Below are 18,343 nucleotides of genomic sequence, written 5' to 3'. Positions count from 1 at the left end.
CCACCTTCCCTGGCGCCTTTTTTGCTCCAATAACAGCGCAGGGTAGGTGGGACAGGAACTACGACACCGGTGACGTTGAGAAAAGTAGGCAAAACCCATTGGCTGCCGAAAACATGTGACCTCTAATTTAAAAGAACAGCGACGCCCAGGTTCGCGTCATTCTGAGCTTGCAATTCACCGAGGACGGAGGTTTCCGTCCAGCTAGCTAGGGCTTAGATTCTGGGTAGGCAGGGACAGGCTAGGATAGGAAGGAGAAGACAACCAACAGCTCTTGTAAGAGCTAAATTCCAGGGAGAAGCTTGTCAGTGTAACGTGGCACTGACGGGCTCAATCGCCGCAACCCAGCTTTCCCAGGATCCTGAATGGAATACACTGTCAGTGTATTCCCGTATACCCGATATATACCCCGATACCCGTTCCAACGGTGTGCCCCCCCACCTTCACCCCAGAAATACCCTGCAAGTCCCCTAGCAATAGAATTGGGGCTATATACACCCACAATTTTTACTACTGGTATACAGTGCCATTGTCTGACTGGGAATTCAAAGAATATATTGGGAATACAAATACCCTCATTTCTTGCTACTGCCATATAGTGCCAGTGTCTGACTGGGAATTCAAAGAATATATTGGGGTTACGTGCACCCACAATTTTTACTACTGGTATACAGTGCCATTGTCTGACTGGGAATTCAAAGAATATATTGGGAATACAAATACCCTCATTTCTTGCTACTGCCATATAGTGCCAGTTTCTGACTGGTAATTCAAAGAATATATTGGGGTTACGTGCACCCACAATTTTTACTACTGGTATACAGTGCCATTGTCTGACTGGGAATTCAAAGAATATATTGGGGTTATAAATACCCTCATTTCTTGCTACTGCCATATAGTGCCAGTTTCTGACTGGTAATTCAAAGAATATATTGGGGTTACGTGCACCCACAATTTTTACTACTGGTATACAGTGCCATTGTCTGACTGGGAATTCAAAGAATATATTGGGGTTACGTGCACCCACAATTTTTACTACTGGTATACAGTGCCAATTTCTAACTAGGAATTCAAAATGCGCAAGGCTCCCGGAAAGGGACGTGGACGAGGCCGTGGGCGAGGTCGGGGGAATGGTTCTGGGGAGCAAGGTAGCAGTGAAGCCACAGGGCGTCCCGTGCCTACTCCTGTGGGGCAGCAAGCATTGCGCCACTCCACAGTGCCAGGGTTGCTTGCCACATTAACTAAACTGCAGGGTACAAACCTTAGTAGGCCCGAGAACCAGGAACAGGTCTTGCAATGGCTGTCAGAGAACGCTTACAGCACATTGTCCAGCAGCCAGTCAGACTCTGCCTCCTCTCCTCCTATTACCCAACAGTCTTGTCTTCCTTCCTCCCAAAATTCCGAAGCTTTACAGAACAATAACCCAAACTGTCCCTGCTCCCCAGAGCTGTTCTCCGCTCCTTTCATTGTCCCTCAACCTGCCTCTCCACGTCACGATTCCACGAACCTAACAGAGGAGCATCTGTGTCCAGATGCTCAAACACTAGAGTCTCCTCCATCTCCGTTCGATTTGGTGGTGGATGACCAGCAACCCACCCTCATCGACGATGATGTGACGCAGTTGCCGTCAGGGCATCCAGTTGACCGGCGCATTGTGCGGGAGGAGGAGATGAGACAGGAGTTGGAAGAGGAAGTGGTGGATGATGAGGACACTGACCCGACCTGGACAGGGGGGATGTCAAGCGGGGAAAGTAGTGTGGATGTTGAGGCAGGTGCAGCACCAAAAAGGGTAGCTAGAGGCAGAGGCAGAGGTCAGCAGCTTAGGCGAAGCCAGGCCACACCCGGAATCTCCCAAGATGTTCCAGTTCGTACCCAGCCCCGAAAAACTCCCACCTCGAGGGCACGTTTCTCGAAGGTGTGGAGTTTTTTCAAGGAATGCGCCGAGGACAGATATAGTGTTGTCTGCACAATTTGCCTCTCGAAATTGATTAGGGGCTCTGAGAAGAGCAACCTGTCCACCACTTCAATGCGCCGTCATTTGGAATCCAAGCACTGGAATCAGTGGCAGGCAGCAACGGCAGGACAAAGGCCGCCTGCCGTTCACGCCACTGCCACTGCCTCTGCCACTGCCTCTGCCTCTGCCACTGCCACTGCTGACTGTGCTGGCGATGCACTCCAGAGGACGAGCCAGGACACCACTTCATCTGCCTCCGCCACTTTGTTGACTTCTACCTCATCCTCCCCTGGTCCTGTCTTATCTCCTTCTCCTGCACCATCAAAGGCACCATCAGGCGTTTCTTTACAACAACCCACCATCTCTCAGACATTGGAGCGGCGGCAGAAATACACTGCTAACCACCCACACGCGCAAGCCTTGAACGCCAACATCGCTAAACTGCTGGCGTTCCGGCTTGTTGAAACTCCCGCCTTCCTGGACCTGATGGCAACTGCGGCACCTCGCTATGCCGTCCCTAGCCGTCACTACTTCTCCCGGTGTGCCGTCCCCGCCTTGCACCAGCACGTGTCACTCAACATCAGGCGGGCCCTTAGTTCCGCGCTTTGCACAAAGGTCCACTTGACCACCGACGCGTGGACAAGTGCATGCGGACAGGGACGCTACATTTCACTGACGGCACACTGGGTGAATGTAGTTGAGGCTGGGACTGCTTCCCAAACTGGCCCGGTGTACCTCGTCTCCCCGCCTAACATTCCTGGCAGGGACACGAGAAGAACACCCCCCTCCTCCTCCTCCTCTACCGCCTCCTCCTCCGCCACCGCCTCCTCCTCCGCCACCGCCTCCTCCTCCGCTGTTAGATTGACCCCAGCTACGAGTTGGAAACGTTGCAGCACTGGCGTTGGTAGACGTCAGCAGGCTGTGCTGAAGCTGATCAGCTTGGGGGACAGACAGCACACTGCCTCCGAGGTGAGGGATGCCCTCCTCGATGAGACGGCAATATGGTTTGAGCCGCTGCACCTGGGCCCAGGCATGGTCGTTTGTGATAACGGCCGGAACCTGGTAGCAGCTCTGGAGCTTGCCGGACTCCAACATGTTCCATGCCTGGCCCACGTCTTCAACCTAGTGGTGCAACGTTTCCTAAAGAGCTACCCCAATGTTCCAGAGCTACTGGTGAAAGTGCGGCGCATGTGCGCCCACTTTCGCAAGTCGACAGTAGCCGCTGCTAGCTTAAAATCTCTCCAGCAACGCCTGCATGTGCCACAACACCGGCTTTTGTGCGACGTCCCCACACGCTGGAACTCAACGTTTCAGATGTTGAATAGAGTGGTTGAGCAGCAGAGACCTTTGATGGAATACCAGCTACAAAACCCTAGGGTGCCACAAAGTCAGCTGCCTCAGTTTCACATCCATGAGTGGCCATGGATGAGAGACCTTTGTGACATCCTACGGGTCTTTGAGGAGTCCACAAGGAGGGTGAGCTCTGAGGATGCGATGGTGAGCCTTACAATCCCGCTCTTGTGTGTTCTGAGAGAATCCCTGATTGACATCAGGGATAACTCAGATCACACAGAGGAGTTAGGGATAGCATCCGATCCGTCACAGCTGGAGAGTAGGTCCACACATCTGTCCGCTTCACTGCGTTTAATGGAGGAGGAGGAGGAGGAGGAGGAGGAAGAAGAGTTGTCCGATGATGTGATGGTGATACAGGAGGCTTCCGGGCAACTTCGAATCGTCCCATTGTTGCAGCGCGGATGGGTAGACATGGAGGATGAGGAGGAAATGGAGATTGAACTTTCCGGTGGGGCCAGAGGAGTCATGCCAACTAACACTGTGGCAGACATGGCTGAGTTCATGTTGGGGTGCTTTACAACCGACAAGCGTATTGTCAAAATCATGGAGGACAACCAGTACTGGATCTTTGCTATCCTTGACCCCCGGTATAAAAACAACATCTCGTCTTTTATTCCGGTAGAGGGGAGGGCCAATCGCATCAATGCTTGCCACAGGCAATTGGTGCAGAATATGATGGAGATGTTTCCAGCATGTGACGTTGGCGGCAGGGAGGGCAGTTCCTCCAGTAGGCAACCAAGTTCTCACCGGTCCACACAAACGAGGGGCACACTGTCTAAGGTCTGGGACACCTTGATGGCACCCCCTCGCCAAAGTGCCGCCACGGAGGGTCCTAGTGTCACCAGGCGTGAGAAGTATAGGCGCATGTTGCGGGAATACCTTTCCGACCACAGCCCTGTCCTCTCCGACCCCTCTGCGCCCTACACGTATTGGGTGTCGAAGTTGGACCTGTGGCTTGAACTTGCCCTATATGCCTTGGAGGTGCTGTCCTGTCCTGCCGCCAGCGTCCTATCTGAGAGGGTGTTCAGTGCAGCCGGTGGCATCATCACTGACAAGCGCACCCGTCTGTCAGCTGAGAGTGCCGACCGGCTCACTTTGATAAAAATGAACCACCACTGGATAGAGCCTTCATTTTTGTGCCCACCTGTGTAAAGCACCCCAACATGAAACTCCATGTCTGTACTCAACCTCTCCAATTCCTCCGCATCCTCATACTCATCCACCATAAGCGTTGCACAATACTGCTAATACTAGGCTCCCTCCAACATGATTTCCCCCAACTCTGCTGGTTAGAGGCTCCCTCCACCCTGATTTCCACCAACTCTGCTGGTTAGAGGCTCCCTCCACCCTGCTTTCCCACAACTCTGCTGGTTAGAGGCTCCCTCCACCATGAATTTGCCCAAACTGGGCTGTTTAGAGGCTCCCTCCACCATGAATTGGTCCAAACTGGGTTTTTTAGAGGCTCCCTCCACCATGAATTGGTCCAAACTGGGCTGTTTAGAGGCTCCCTCCACCATGAATTTGCCCAAACTGGGCTGTTTAGCGGCTCCCTCCACCATTAATTGGTCCAAACTGGGCTGGTTAGAGGCTCCCTCCACCATGAATTTGCCCAAACTGGGCTGTTTAGAGGCTCCCTCCACCATGAATTTGCCCAAACTGGGCTGGTTAGAGGCTCCCTCCACCATGAATTGGTCCAAACTGGGTTTTTTAGAGGCTCCCTCCACCATGAATTTGCCCAAACTGGGCTGTTTAGAGGCTCCCTCCACCATGAATTGGTCCAAACTGGGCTGTTTAGAGGCTCCCTCCACCATTAATTGGTCCAAACTGGGCTGGTTAGAGGCTCCCTCCACCATGAATTTCCCAAAACTTGGCTGTTTAGAGGCTCCCTCCACCATTAATTGGTCCAAACTGGGCTGGTTAGAGGCTCCCTCCACCATGAATTTGCCCAAACTGGGCTGTTTAGAGGCTCCCTTCACCATGAATTGGTCCAAACTGGGTTTTTTAGAGGCTCCCTCCACCATGAATTGGTCCAAACTGGGCTGTTTAGAGGCTCCCTCCACCATGAATTTGCCCAAACTGGGCTGTTTAGCGGCTCCCTCCACCATTAATTGGTCCAAACTGGGCTGGTTAGAGGCTCCCTCCACCATGAATTTGCCCAAACTGGGCTGTTTAGAGGCTCCCTCCACCATGAATTTGCCCAAACTGGGCTGGTTAGAGGCTCCCTCCACCATGAATTGGTCCAAACTGGGGTTTTTAGAGGCTCCCTCCACCATGAATTGGTCCAAACTTGGCTGTTTAGAGGCTCCCTCCACCATGAATTGGTCCAAACTGGGGTGGTTAGAGGCTCCCTCCACCATTAATTGGTCCAAACTGGGCTGGTTAGAGGCTCCCTCCACCATTAATTGGTCCAAACTGGGCTGGTTAGAGGCTCCCTCCACCATGAATTGGTCCAAACTGGGGTTTTTAGAGGCTCCCTCCACCATGAATTGGTCCAAACTTGGCTGTTTAGAGGCTCCCTCCACCATGAATTGGTCCAAACTGGGGTGGTTAGAGGCTCCCTCCACCATGAATTGGTCCAAACTGGGTTTTTTAGAGGCTCCCTCCACCATGAATTGGTCCAAACTGGGGTTTTTAGAGGCTCCCTCCACCATGAATTGGTCCAAACTGGGCTGTTTAGCGGCTCCCTCCACCATTAATTGGTCCAAACTGGGCTGGTTAGAGGCTCCCTCCACCATGAATTTGCCCAAACTGGGCTGTTTAGAGGCTCCCTCCACCATGAATTTGCCCAAACTGGGCTGGTTAGAGGCTCCCTCCACCATGAATTGGTCCAAACTGGGGTTTTTAGAGGCTCCCTCCACCATGAATTGGTCCAAACTTGGCTGTTTAGAGGCTCCCTCCACCATTAATTGGTCCAAACTGGGCTGGTTAGAGGCTCCCTCCACCATGAATTGGTCCAAACTGGGTTTTTTAGAGGCTCCCTCCACCATGAATTTGCCCAAACTGGGCTGTTTAGAGGCTCCCTCCACCATGAATTGGTCCAAACTGGGCTGGTTAGAGGCTCCCTCCACCATGAATTTCCCAAAACTTGGCTGTTTAGAGGCTCCCTCCACCATTAATTGGTCCAAACTGGGCTGGTTAGAGGCTCCCTCCACCATGAATTTGCCCAAACTGGGCTGTTTAGAGGCTCCCTCCACCATGAATTTGCCCAAACTGGGCTGTTTAGAGGCTCCCTCCACCATGAATTGGTCCAAACTGGGTTTTTTAGAGGCTCCCTCCACCATGAATTGGTCCAAACTGGGCTGTTTAGAGGCTCCCTCCACCATGAATTTGCCCAAACTGGGCTGTTTAGCGGCTCCCTCCACCATTAATTGGTCCAAACTGGGCTGGTTAGAGGCTCCCTCCACCATTAATTGGTCCAAACTGGGCTGGTTAGAGGCTCCCTCCACCATGAATTTGCCCAAACTGGGCTGTTTAGAGGCTCCCTCCACCATGAATTTGCCCAAACTGGGCTGGTTAGAGGCTCCCTCCACCATGAATTGGTCCAAACTGGGGTTTTTAGAGGCTCTCTCCACCATGAATTGGTCCAAACTTGGCTGTTTAGAGGCTCCCTCCACCATGAATTGGTCCAAACTGGGGTGGTTAGAGGCTCCCTCCACCATTAATTGGTCCAAACTGGGCTGGTTAGGGGCTCCCTCCACCATTAATTGGTCCAAACTGGGCTGGTTAGAGGCTCCCTCCACCATTAATTGGTCCAAACTGGGCTGGTTAGAGGCTCCCTCCACCATTAATTGGTCCAAACTGGGCTGGTTAGAGGCTCCCTCCACCATGAATTTGCCCAAACTGGGCTGGTTAGAGGCTCCCTCCACCATGAATTGGTCCAAACTGGGGTTTTTAGAGGCTCCCTCCACCATGAATTTGCCCAAACTGGGGTGTTTAGAGGCTCCCTTCACCATGAATTTGCCCAAACTCTGCTGGTTAGAGGCTCAATCCACCCTGATTTTCAAAACAAATGTTGGTGCCAACCTCAACTTACTACAAGGGCCAAATTCACTGCTGGTGACAAGCTCTCCTCACTGCAAGTGCCAAATACACATGTTTCAAGGTGTTTTCCTACTGTCAGAGAGGTGGTATTGAGTGTGTAAAGTGTGTAGTTGTTAGGCTGTGATGTTGGGGTAATAGAGGGTCTTTGGTGTGTTAGATGCCCCCAGACATGCTTCCCCTGCTGTCCCAGTGTCATTCCAGAGGTGTTGGCATCATTTCCTGGGGTGTCATAGTGGACTTGGTGACCCTCCAGACACGGATTTGGGTTTCCCCCTTAACGAGTATCTGTTCCCCATAGACTATAATGGGGTTCGAAACCCGTTCGAACACACGAACATTGAGCGGCTGTTCGAATCGAATTTCGAACCTCGAACATTTTAGTGTTCGCTCATCTCTAAATATGACTAGAGTCTGATGAATATATATATATATATATAACAATAGAACTAGAGTCTGATGAATATATATATATATAGAACTAGAGTCCGATGGATACATATAAAACAATATGACTAGAGTCCGATGGATACATATAAAACAATATGACTAGAGTCCGATGGATACATATAAAACAATACGACTAGAGTCCGATGGATACATACAAAACAATACGACTAGAGTCCGATGAATATATATATATAACAATAGAACTAGAGTCTGATGAATATATATATATATAGAACTAGAGTCCGATGAATATATATAAAACAATATGACTAGAGTCTGATGAATATATATATATAACAATAGAACTAGAGTCTGATGAATATATATATATATAGAACTAGAGTCCGATGAATATATATAAAACAATATGACTAGAGTCTGATGAATATATATATATAACAATAGAACTAGAGTCTGATGAATATATATATATAGAACTAGAGTCCGATGGATACATATAAAACAATATGACTAGAGTCCGATGAATATATATATATAACAATAGAACTAGAGTCTGATGAATATATATATATAGAACTAGAGTCCGATGGATACATATAAAACAATATGACTAGAGTCCGATGGATACATATAAAACAATATGACTAGAGTCTGATGGATACATATAAAACAATATGACTAGAGTCCGATGGATACATATAAAACAATATGACTAGAGTCCGATGGATATATATATATAACAATAGAACTAGAGTCTGATGAATATATATATATAGAACTAGAGTCCGATGGATACATATAAAACAATATGACTAGAGTCCGATGGATACATATAAAACAATATGACTAGAGTCCGATGGATACATATAAAACAATATGACTAGAGTCCGATGGATACATATAAAACAATATGACTAGAGTCCGATGGATACATATAAAACAATATGACTAGAGTCCGATGAATATATATAACAATAGAACTAGAGTCCGATGGATACATATAAAACAATACGACTAGAGTCCGATGGATACATACAAAACAATACGACTAGAGTCCGATGGATACATACAAAACAATACGACTAGAGTCCGATGAATATATATATATAACAATAGAACTAGAGTCTGATGAATATATATATATATAGAACTAGAGTCCGATGAATATATATAAAACAATATGACTAGAGTCTGATGAATATATATAACAATAGAACTAGAGTCCGATGGATACATATATATAAAACAATACGAATAGAGTTCGATGGATATATATAAAACAATACAAATAGTGTCTGATGAATATATATATATAACAATATGACTAGAGTCCGATGGATACATATAAAACAATACGACTAGAGTCCGATGAATGTATAAAACAATACAACTAGAGTCCGATGAATACGCATAAAACAATAAATTGGACGTCTTACCAATATGTAGGTCCAGAAGATCCAGGCGAGGAGCCGATAACATGTAGACGTCCAGGAGTCAACACACACGGGTAAATGTAAATTGCCCTACAATGATTCCTCATGCCCCAGAATCTATTCCTCCTGCACTGACAAGGGCAGCACCACATCTGTCCCTAAAAAGTCCCTATAAAATGTCCGTCCCGTCCAGAGGCCTATCAACCACTGTCAGACTACACTAACTCCCTGCTGATAGGGGTTGCGCTCCACGATCCTGCACCGTCAGGTGATCTGTATTACATTCTTCCAATAATCCCCCGAACAGTTCCTGATACTTTGTATCAAAAAGTGTCGGGACGGCCATTTTTTTTAAGGTAAGACCCTGGAAGAAGACGACTATTACTACAGAGGGGATGTAATGAGCACACAAGGACAATCACCAGAGTATCCCTTTAAATGCAGCCATAGATCCAATATCCCACATCTCTCGTCATAGAACTTCACTTTTGCAATGTTTGTTTGCAGTTCCTGTAAACATACAGTAGCCAAAGTCCCGGCGGCCCATCGACTGTAGGGCCAGTTGCTATGACAAACCATTGTCGCATCTCTGAAGCTTATAAAAGTACATAATGGCTGCGGCATATTACGGAATTATTTTCTAAAATTACAATGACAGGGGACCTAACATTGGTACAGCACTCCGAGTTCTGCGGGTTTTGTGAGCTGATGGGGTGTCATTACCTTGTACAAAACGTTTGTTCCTTTGAATTCTGAAGACTAAGATTATGGGCAGGATAGAAATATAATGTAAGACTTCTGCAGATAATGGCAATACTAACATACACAATTAAACACGGATAAGTACATAATGCTTTGTGACTCCGCTGGCAGAGAATGAGCTTCCTTCCCCACCCCCGTAGGCACTGCCGACACGAAATGGCCAAACCATTACAAGCGCTGGCATTTAATACTTTGTACTTAGAAAGGAAGATTTATACTGAGATCTACTGTATATAATTCAGGTGATTATATCCAAGCACGCAATGTCATTCTCAACAGTCGGAGTACCGGCATTAAGAGCGGTGAATTGAAGGATTTGGATTGAAAAAAGCAAGACTAAGAAATCATGGATACAAAAACTCAGAACCCTAAAAGAATGTATCCGGTAGGTTCAGAGTTAATATCCATTGGACGGACGTCAAGGCAGATGGGTTGGAGATGGGAATACAACACTCGGAGTGAGTGTGGGTTCATAAGCCAGTGGTTGAGTGGGGTTCATAATCTGGAGGTCAAGTGAGTTTGATAACCTGGTGGTCGAATGGGGTTGATAACCTGATGGTCGAGTGGGGTCATAACCCAGTGGTCGAATAGGGTTGATAACCTAGTGCTTGAGTAGGGTTGATAACCTGGTGGTCGAGTGGGGTTCATAACCCAGTGGTCGAGTGGAGTTCATAATCTGGTGGTCAAGTGAGGTTGATAACCTGGTGGTCGAGTGGGGATGATAACCTAGTGGCCGAGTGCGGATGATAACCTGGTGGCCGAGTGGGGTTGATAACCTGGTGGTCAAGTGGGGTTGATAACCTGGCGGTTGAGTGGGGTCATAACCCAGTGGTTGAGTGGGGTTGATAACCTGGTGGTTAAGTGGGCTTAATAACCTGGTGATCGAGTGGGGTCGTAACCCAGTGGTCGAGTGGGGTTGATAACCTAGTGCTCGAGTAGGGTTGATAACCTGGTGGTTGAGTGGGATTGATAACCTGGTGATCGAGTGGGGTCATAGCCCAGTGGTCGAGTGGGGTTCATAACCCAGTGGTTGAGTGGGGTTCATAACCTGGTGGTCGAGTGGGGTTCATAAACTGATGGTCGAGTGGGGTTGATAACTTGGTGGTCGAGTGAGGTCATACCCAGTGATCGAGTGGGGTTGATAACCTGGTCAAGTGGGTCATAACCCAGTGGTCAAGTGGGGTTGATAAACTGCTGGTTGAGTGGGATTCATAACCTGGTGGTCGAGTGAGGTTCATAACCTGGTAGTCGAGTAGGGTTTTCTCATTGCACCATGTACGAGCAGTGAAGATATCTAAAAAAGAACACAAGATGGGGAACAACAATGTCGGCTTCCAGGTCGCTACAGTGAGAACAAAGGCCTGTGAAAGCCAAACTGATCTCGCTAAGGTCAAAGCAATGGAGGGGAGACCATACACAGCACCCAGTGTACCTAGACCACTTGGATTTGGAGACCATAGAGTATAGTAATAGGACTGGTTTGGACTGGACAACAAAACAAGTGGACCAACCTTGCCAATATTTGTGAAAGGAATCTCGCAAGGTTCTATAGATCGGTAGATTCTCACTACACTTCATTCAACGGTATTAAAAAGTTACAAGGGACACCCAAGAACGTATATAAGTAGGTAGATCCAGATACTGTATATCAATGGCCATGTAGGGCAACCAAGAACAAACCTTCTTCCTGCAAATACAAGCACCACTACCAATGTATATCTGCTGTCAATACAATGAAAACCAAGGACTGGGTGACATATTTGGGAGCTAGCAATGTCCTTATGTGTCTGAGATCTGGTCAGGTCTTCAAAGATCTGACCTAGTCTTAAGCCCTCACCATGTTCCTCCAAGTGTTGTAGCCCTTGCTAGAGGATGGGGCTGAGCCTCCCCCCTCCCCCACCATGTCGTCCGCACTTTACGATGAAGTGTCTTAGTGTTCTGTAAATTCAGATAAGCAAATTATAATTATTGGAAATACTTTACCTCATTAACATCTCAAACTAGTCAATATACGTTAGGTCTTGTAAGGCAGAAGATAACCTGAAGACTTGGAAGTGCAGGAGAAAATGACTTCAAGCGGATAATGTTATTAAATATGTGACAGCGCTCCCCGTAATTACGGCGTGTAGCGAGCTCTCCGCGGTGCTGAAGTCAAGGTGGCTGATCTTATGGCCTTGATGCGTTTATGGGAGTATATATATATATATACATTATGGAACCACAATATGATGCAGACTCACCCTCACCGGTAGCCAACATCTTATCCTTTAAGGGTATGTCCACATGGAGGGTGGAGTCATATTCTGCCTCAAAATCTGCTGAAATTTCTACATCAAATTGGCCTCCCGTTCATTCCAAAGAGGTAAAGGCAGAAAAGTGAAGCGTCCTGCTCTGGTTTTGTCTGATATTCCCATTCCCATACCACTTGTTATGTTTCCACCTCCCCTGGACCTTTACTATTATTATATTCAGGGCTTTGAGGAGACCCCAGAGTATCATCATTATACTTCTGGTATATGGGAGATCAGTCTCTAAAGTTTTGCATTTGGGTCAAACTTCAGGTTGAATTCAGTATGAGCCGAGTTAGCTCATGACTATTCTGGATCATCTTGACTCATAACTGTGTATTGCTCCATTTCTGTTATATCTTCTAGGAATCTGGATCCTGGATCTGGATACTACAGTCCTAGGAATCTGGATCCTGGATCTGGACACTACAGGAATCCTAGGAATCCGGATTCTAGATTTTGTTACTACAGTCCTAGGAATCTGGATATTGGATCTGGATACTACAGTCCTAGGAATCTGGATCCTGGATCTGGATACTACAGACCTAGGAATCTGGATACTGGATCTGGATAATACAGTCCTAGGAATCTGGATACTGGATCTGGATACTACAAACCTAGAAATCTGGTTACTGGATCTGGATACTACAGTCCTAGGAATCTGGATATTGGATCTGGAAACTACAGTCCTAGGAATCTGGATACTGGATCTGGATACTACAAACCTAGAAATCTGGATCCTGGATCTGGATACTACAGACCTAGGAATCTGGATGCTGGATATGGATACTACAGTCCTAGGAATCTGGATATTGGATCTGGAAACTACAGTCCTAGGAATCTGGATACTGGATCTGGATACTACAGTCCTAGGAATCTGGATACTGTATCTGGATACTACAATCCTAGGAATCCGGATACTGTATCTGGATACTACAGCCCTAGGATCTGGATACAACAGTCCTAGGAATCCAGATACTGGATCTGGATACTACAGTCATAGGAATCTGGATACTGGATTTCGTTACTACAGTCCTAGGAATCTGGATGCTGGATATGGATACTACAGTCCTAGGAATCTGGATATTGGATCTGGAAACTACAGTCCTATGAATCTGGATACTGGATCTGGATACTACAGTCCTAGGAATCTGGATACTGTATCTGGATACTACAATCCTAGGAATCCGGATACTGTATCTGGATACTACAGCCCTAGGATCTGGATACAACAGTCCTAGGAATCCGGATACTGGATCTGGATACTACAGTCATAGGAATCTGGATACTGGATTTCGTTACTACAGTCCTAGGAATCTGGATATTGGATCTGGAAACTACAGTCCTAGGAATCTGGATACTGTATCTGGATACTACTAGTCCTAAATTGCAGAGTCCTGTGCAAAATGAATACTAAGCCCCCCAGCCCCCCAGCTATAGTACTGCTATCTTCTTATGTGGTAAATTACAGGCCCCCCTCAGGCACCAGGGCCTGGGTGTAGCTGATACTCACTGACTTCTTACATCTGTTCCCGAATTGGAGGAAGATTCTGCATTTTGTTATGTGGCATTTATCAGAAGGACAGCGGCAGATATACAATAATCTGCGTTACCACATCCCTCTAATCTGGTTTCCATCAAGACACAACAGGCTGACATTTATATATGTATCTAGTCTGTATACAGAAAATGAGAAATTGTTTGCAAATCTGCTTTTTATTATCAGGATGTTCCTACAGCTAATGAAATGTTCTCATAATAACCTTATTATCAGGTTGGTATTCTGAGCAGGCCGGCAGGAATCATCCTGGTCTTAGGTGTGTGCGACCCAGGCAGTCTGACAAGGTGCATCAACCTCCCCCCGCTGAAGAGGGCGTCTGTCATGTCCTGAGACCTGCGCCTTGTATCCTAATAACAGGGCAGTGCGAGAAGGCAGGAATGGAGTTGTATGCTCTAGTCCTATGGATACTGTGTACAGAATAGAGACTGCACAGTGACCACGTGATCGCTCCGGGGCATGAAAGCCCTGACAGTGACCAGTCACTTGTAGAACGATGGGCTTTACCAAAAAGTTCTCTATTGATCTCAGCTGTCCACAAGAAGTTTTCTCAGAAGGATTTTGTCTTCCTTGTACTGCCGTTTAGCTTTTCTATGTCTCTGTCTGCAGTGGGGTCCTCCTGGTTCCGCTGACCAATAGTTGGCGCTGTCACTGATGCCCCCTGAGCCTGTAGGACAGCTAGAATTTATTTGGAACGTGACTTTGGCTGCTTATCCATCATCAATCTTTCAGCAATTTTTCTCTTCCAACCATATCCAGGGAGATTGTAAACTTCTGGATTATGTTGTGCACCGTGGACAAAGGAACATCTCTGGAGATGGATCTTTAGAACTGGACAAAGGAACATCAAGATCTCTGGAGATGGATCTTTAGAACCTGTAGATTGCTGATATTTTTCCACCATTTTTGGTTCTCAAGTCCTCAGACAGTTCTCTTCTTCTCTTTCTGTTCTCCATGGCACTCAAAGACACAAAATGCAAAAATTGCCCACACCTGTTACTTGCCACATTTGAATTTGTTGAAACAAAGTTAATTACCCATAATTTTGTCTGGTCCAAATTTTTTTTTTTTTGTTCTAAGCAGGACAATGACCCCAAACATATCTCAAATAGCCCCCAGATATGGATGGAAACAAAGCTCAAGAGAGATCTCAAGTGGCCAGTAATGAGCCTGGATCTAAGTCCCATGGAAGAGAAGGCGTCCTTCAAATACGAGAGACCCAGAACGGATTGCAAAAGAAGAGGGGTCCCATAACCAGGAGATGGTTATGGGAGGCCATTGATTACATTTATTATTTCAAAATATTATGGTGAGGGTACCAGGAATTTTGTCCAATTTTTGGTGTTTTGCAGGAAAGGCTATTGTTTTTGGCTTTTTTTTTTCATGCACAGAAACTAACGTGTGTATAACAAGTCAAGTGTGATTGCAAAAGTTTTTGGGAGACTTCATTTTCTGGAAACATTTCAGGGGTGCCAACACTTATGGCCATGACAGTATATAGGTCATTAAAATTTGACTTCCATTCCATTATATGGCGGTAGGTCCCGCAAAGGGCGTCCTCCAGCTCCTCCGCCTGCAGTGTATTCACCCCATAGTATCTGAATATTAAAGCTGAGGTTACGGGCCGGCGTGTTATTGATGCCTTCGTCCCCTCTCGGCGCGCTCGCTGTATTCACTCCTCGCTGTCACATCGCTGTATCTTAGCTGTCCAGAATAATAAGCTCTCGACAACAGGACAAAGAAGCAAGACCCATGTTGTTAATGAAGTGTGTGTCCTTTCACTTGTGTCCCCAAAGAGCCTCCATTTCCTATTCTATTATTATGTCAGTGTGACAGGGACAAGATATTGGAGAGAGATTATCCGGGAACAGAAGGCGCCTTGTCTCCCTCGTATTTCACTATATCTATATTTATAGGCTCCGCTCACCTACTCGATAATAATAAGGAGCGGGCCGAGGTTTTACAGACTTGTCCCTGCAAATATTTTTAGTTTTTTATTGCTTTTTTTTTTTTTAGCTGAATAATTTCTGGAGCTAAATTTTGTGATAAAATTGGGATTACCCGCAGCCACCATTAGCAGTCGCTTATTATAGACTGGTTATGTAGTGCATAGAATAGGGGTTGTCCAGGGCATACGTATATGATTAGTGGGAGGGGCTTACTGCAGCACCCGCACGGAACAGCTGTTCTGAGTCATGTGCGCCCTGTATTTTATAGCTTGCATAACCTACGACATGACTAGGAGCCTTATACCTATATATACCTTAGTATATATGCACCACCATGTACACTGGTTATATAGTGCATAGAATAGGGGTTGTCCAGGGTAGGTCATACGTATATGATTAGTGGGAGGGGCTTACTGCAGCACCCGCACGGAACAGCTGTTCTGAGTCATGTGCTCCCTGTATTTTTTATACGACATGACTATGAGTCTTATACCTATATATACCTTAGTATATATGCACCACCATGTGCAATACCTCTAGACACACAGTATACGGACGTGTGACTAGACCACATGGTACGGTCCGATCTTCCCCCCATAGGATTGCATCCAGCAGGTGCAGACGTGGAGAATTTGGCAGGTGCTATGAATAATTATTAGTAATTATTTCGGTCTCATCAGATCTGACGATGATGAATGTTTCCTATTGTTGCGGTTATTGGATAAATCCCGTAAAGCTGTTGCGTTATATCTCAATCAGACTCACGTTGGCGGCCATAAGCCCCTTCCCTTCAGGATGTTATCGCCGAATATTTCTTCACTTCACTTCTTTGTTACAAATCTTTTCTCCCCGAGAAATTCCTCAGACGCAATCCATGTCTTATTATATGATGGAGACGATATCGGCCTATTCATGGAGTAAAGCGACTTTCTATAGGGTTACTTTGACCCACACAAGTAGCAAAGGTGAACTTGACACTTATACCGCACTGTATACGTGGCCAACATGGCGGCTGGAAGTCCACTATTTATGGACTATTTGTGTATTTATGGACTATTTGCAGCTCTGTTATCTCCCCCTGATCTGGTAACAATGTGAGTTATTACTTCTCTCCATACACAGAAGTGACAGCGATCGCAACTCTATGTGATGGAATCTCTCTTATATTCATCTATTGTTACCATATTCTGTAACCTATTTACTGTAAGAAGTGTCAGCCATTGTCTCCTAACGAGATAATACCGAGCGTAATCTGCAAGTTATTGTAACTGATGAGAGATGGGGGGGAAAGTACAGAAAGTATTCACACCGACATAAAGAGCGGACCCCAGAGGCTTAGCAAGAAGATAAACGTATATATGTATACACAACTGTATATACCCAGAGGCATCTATCTATCTATCTATCTATCTATCTATCTATCTATCTCCTATCTATCTATCTATCTATCTATCTATCTATCTCCTATCTATCTATCTATCTATCTATCTCCTATCTATCTATCTATCTATCTATCTATCTATCGATCGATCGATCGATCTATCTATCTATCTATCTATCTATCTATCTATCTATCTATCGATCGATCGATCGATCGATCGATCTATCTATCTATCTATCTATCTCATATCTATCTATCTATCTATCTATCTATCTATCTATCTCCTATCTATCTATCTATCTATCTATCTATCTATCTATCTATCTATCTATCTCCTATCTATCTCCTATCTATCTATCTATCTATCTATCTCCTATCTATCTATCTCCTATCTATCTATCTATCTATCTATCTATCTATCTATCTATCTATCTATCTATCGATCGATCGATCGATCGATCTATCTATCTATCTATCTATCTATCTATCTATCTATCTATCTATCTATCTCCTATCTATCTATCTATCTATCTATCTATCAACTATCTATCTATCTATCTATCTATCTATCTCCTATCTATCTATCTATCTATCTATCTATCTATCTATCTATCTATCTATCTATCTCCTATCTATCTATCTATCTATCTATCTATCTATCTATCTATCTCCTATCTATCTATCTATCAACTATCTATCTATCTATCTATCTATCTATCTATCTCCTATCTATCTATCTATCTATCTATCTATCTATCTATCTATCTCCTATCTATCTATCTATCTATCTATCTATCTATCTCCTATCTATCTATCTATCTATCTATCTATCTATCAGAAGTTTATTTTTGTCAATTAGCAAAATGAAGTAAACAAAGAAAAAAGAAATGTAAAGCCCATGAAAATTTAGTGTGACCTTTGCTCTTTGGAGGAGGAGTCCTGGCAGTGATGATCCGGCCCCCGCAGAGCCCTGATCTCATCATCATCCAGTCTGTCTGGGAGGACATGGAGAGACAGACGGATTGGAGCAAGCAACATCCACAGAAGATCTGAGCTTAGCTCTCCAAGATGGCGGGAACAACCTATCTACTGAGTTCTGCCAAAAACTTAGCAAAGGACGAAGAAGGGGCGAAATGTGTGTTGCGGCTGTAGGTTGTGGTCGTGGCATGTTGTGCTATTTATCTGTTGGTTATGTTTCCTTTATTATTTGGACTATTTC

The sequence above is a fragment of the Leptodactylus fuscus genome, chromosome 5 (genome assembly GCF_031893055.1).
Source record: "Leptodactylus fuscus isolate aLepFus1 chromosome 5, aLepFus1.hap2, whole genome shotgun sequence".
Taxonomy (NCBI): domain Eukaryota; kingdom Metazoa; phylum Chordata; class Amphibia; order Anura; family Leptodactylidae; genus Leptodactylus; species Leptodactylus fuscus.
This window is presented reverse-complemented; position numbering follows the sequence as displayed.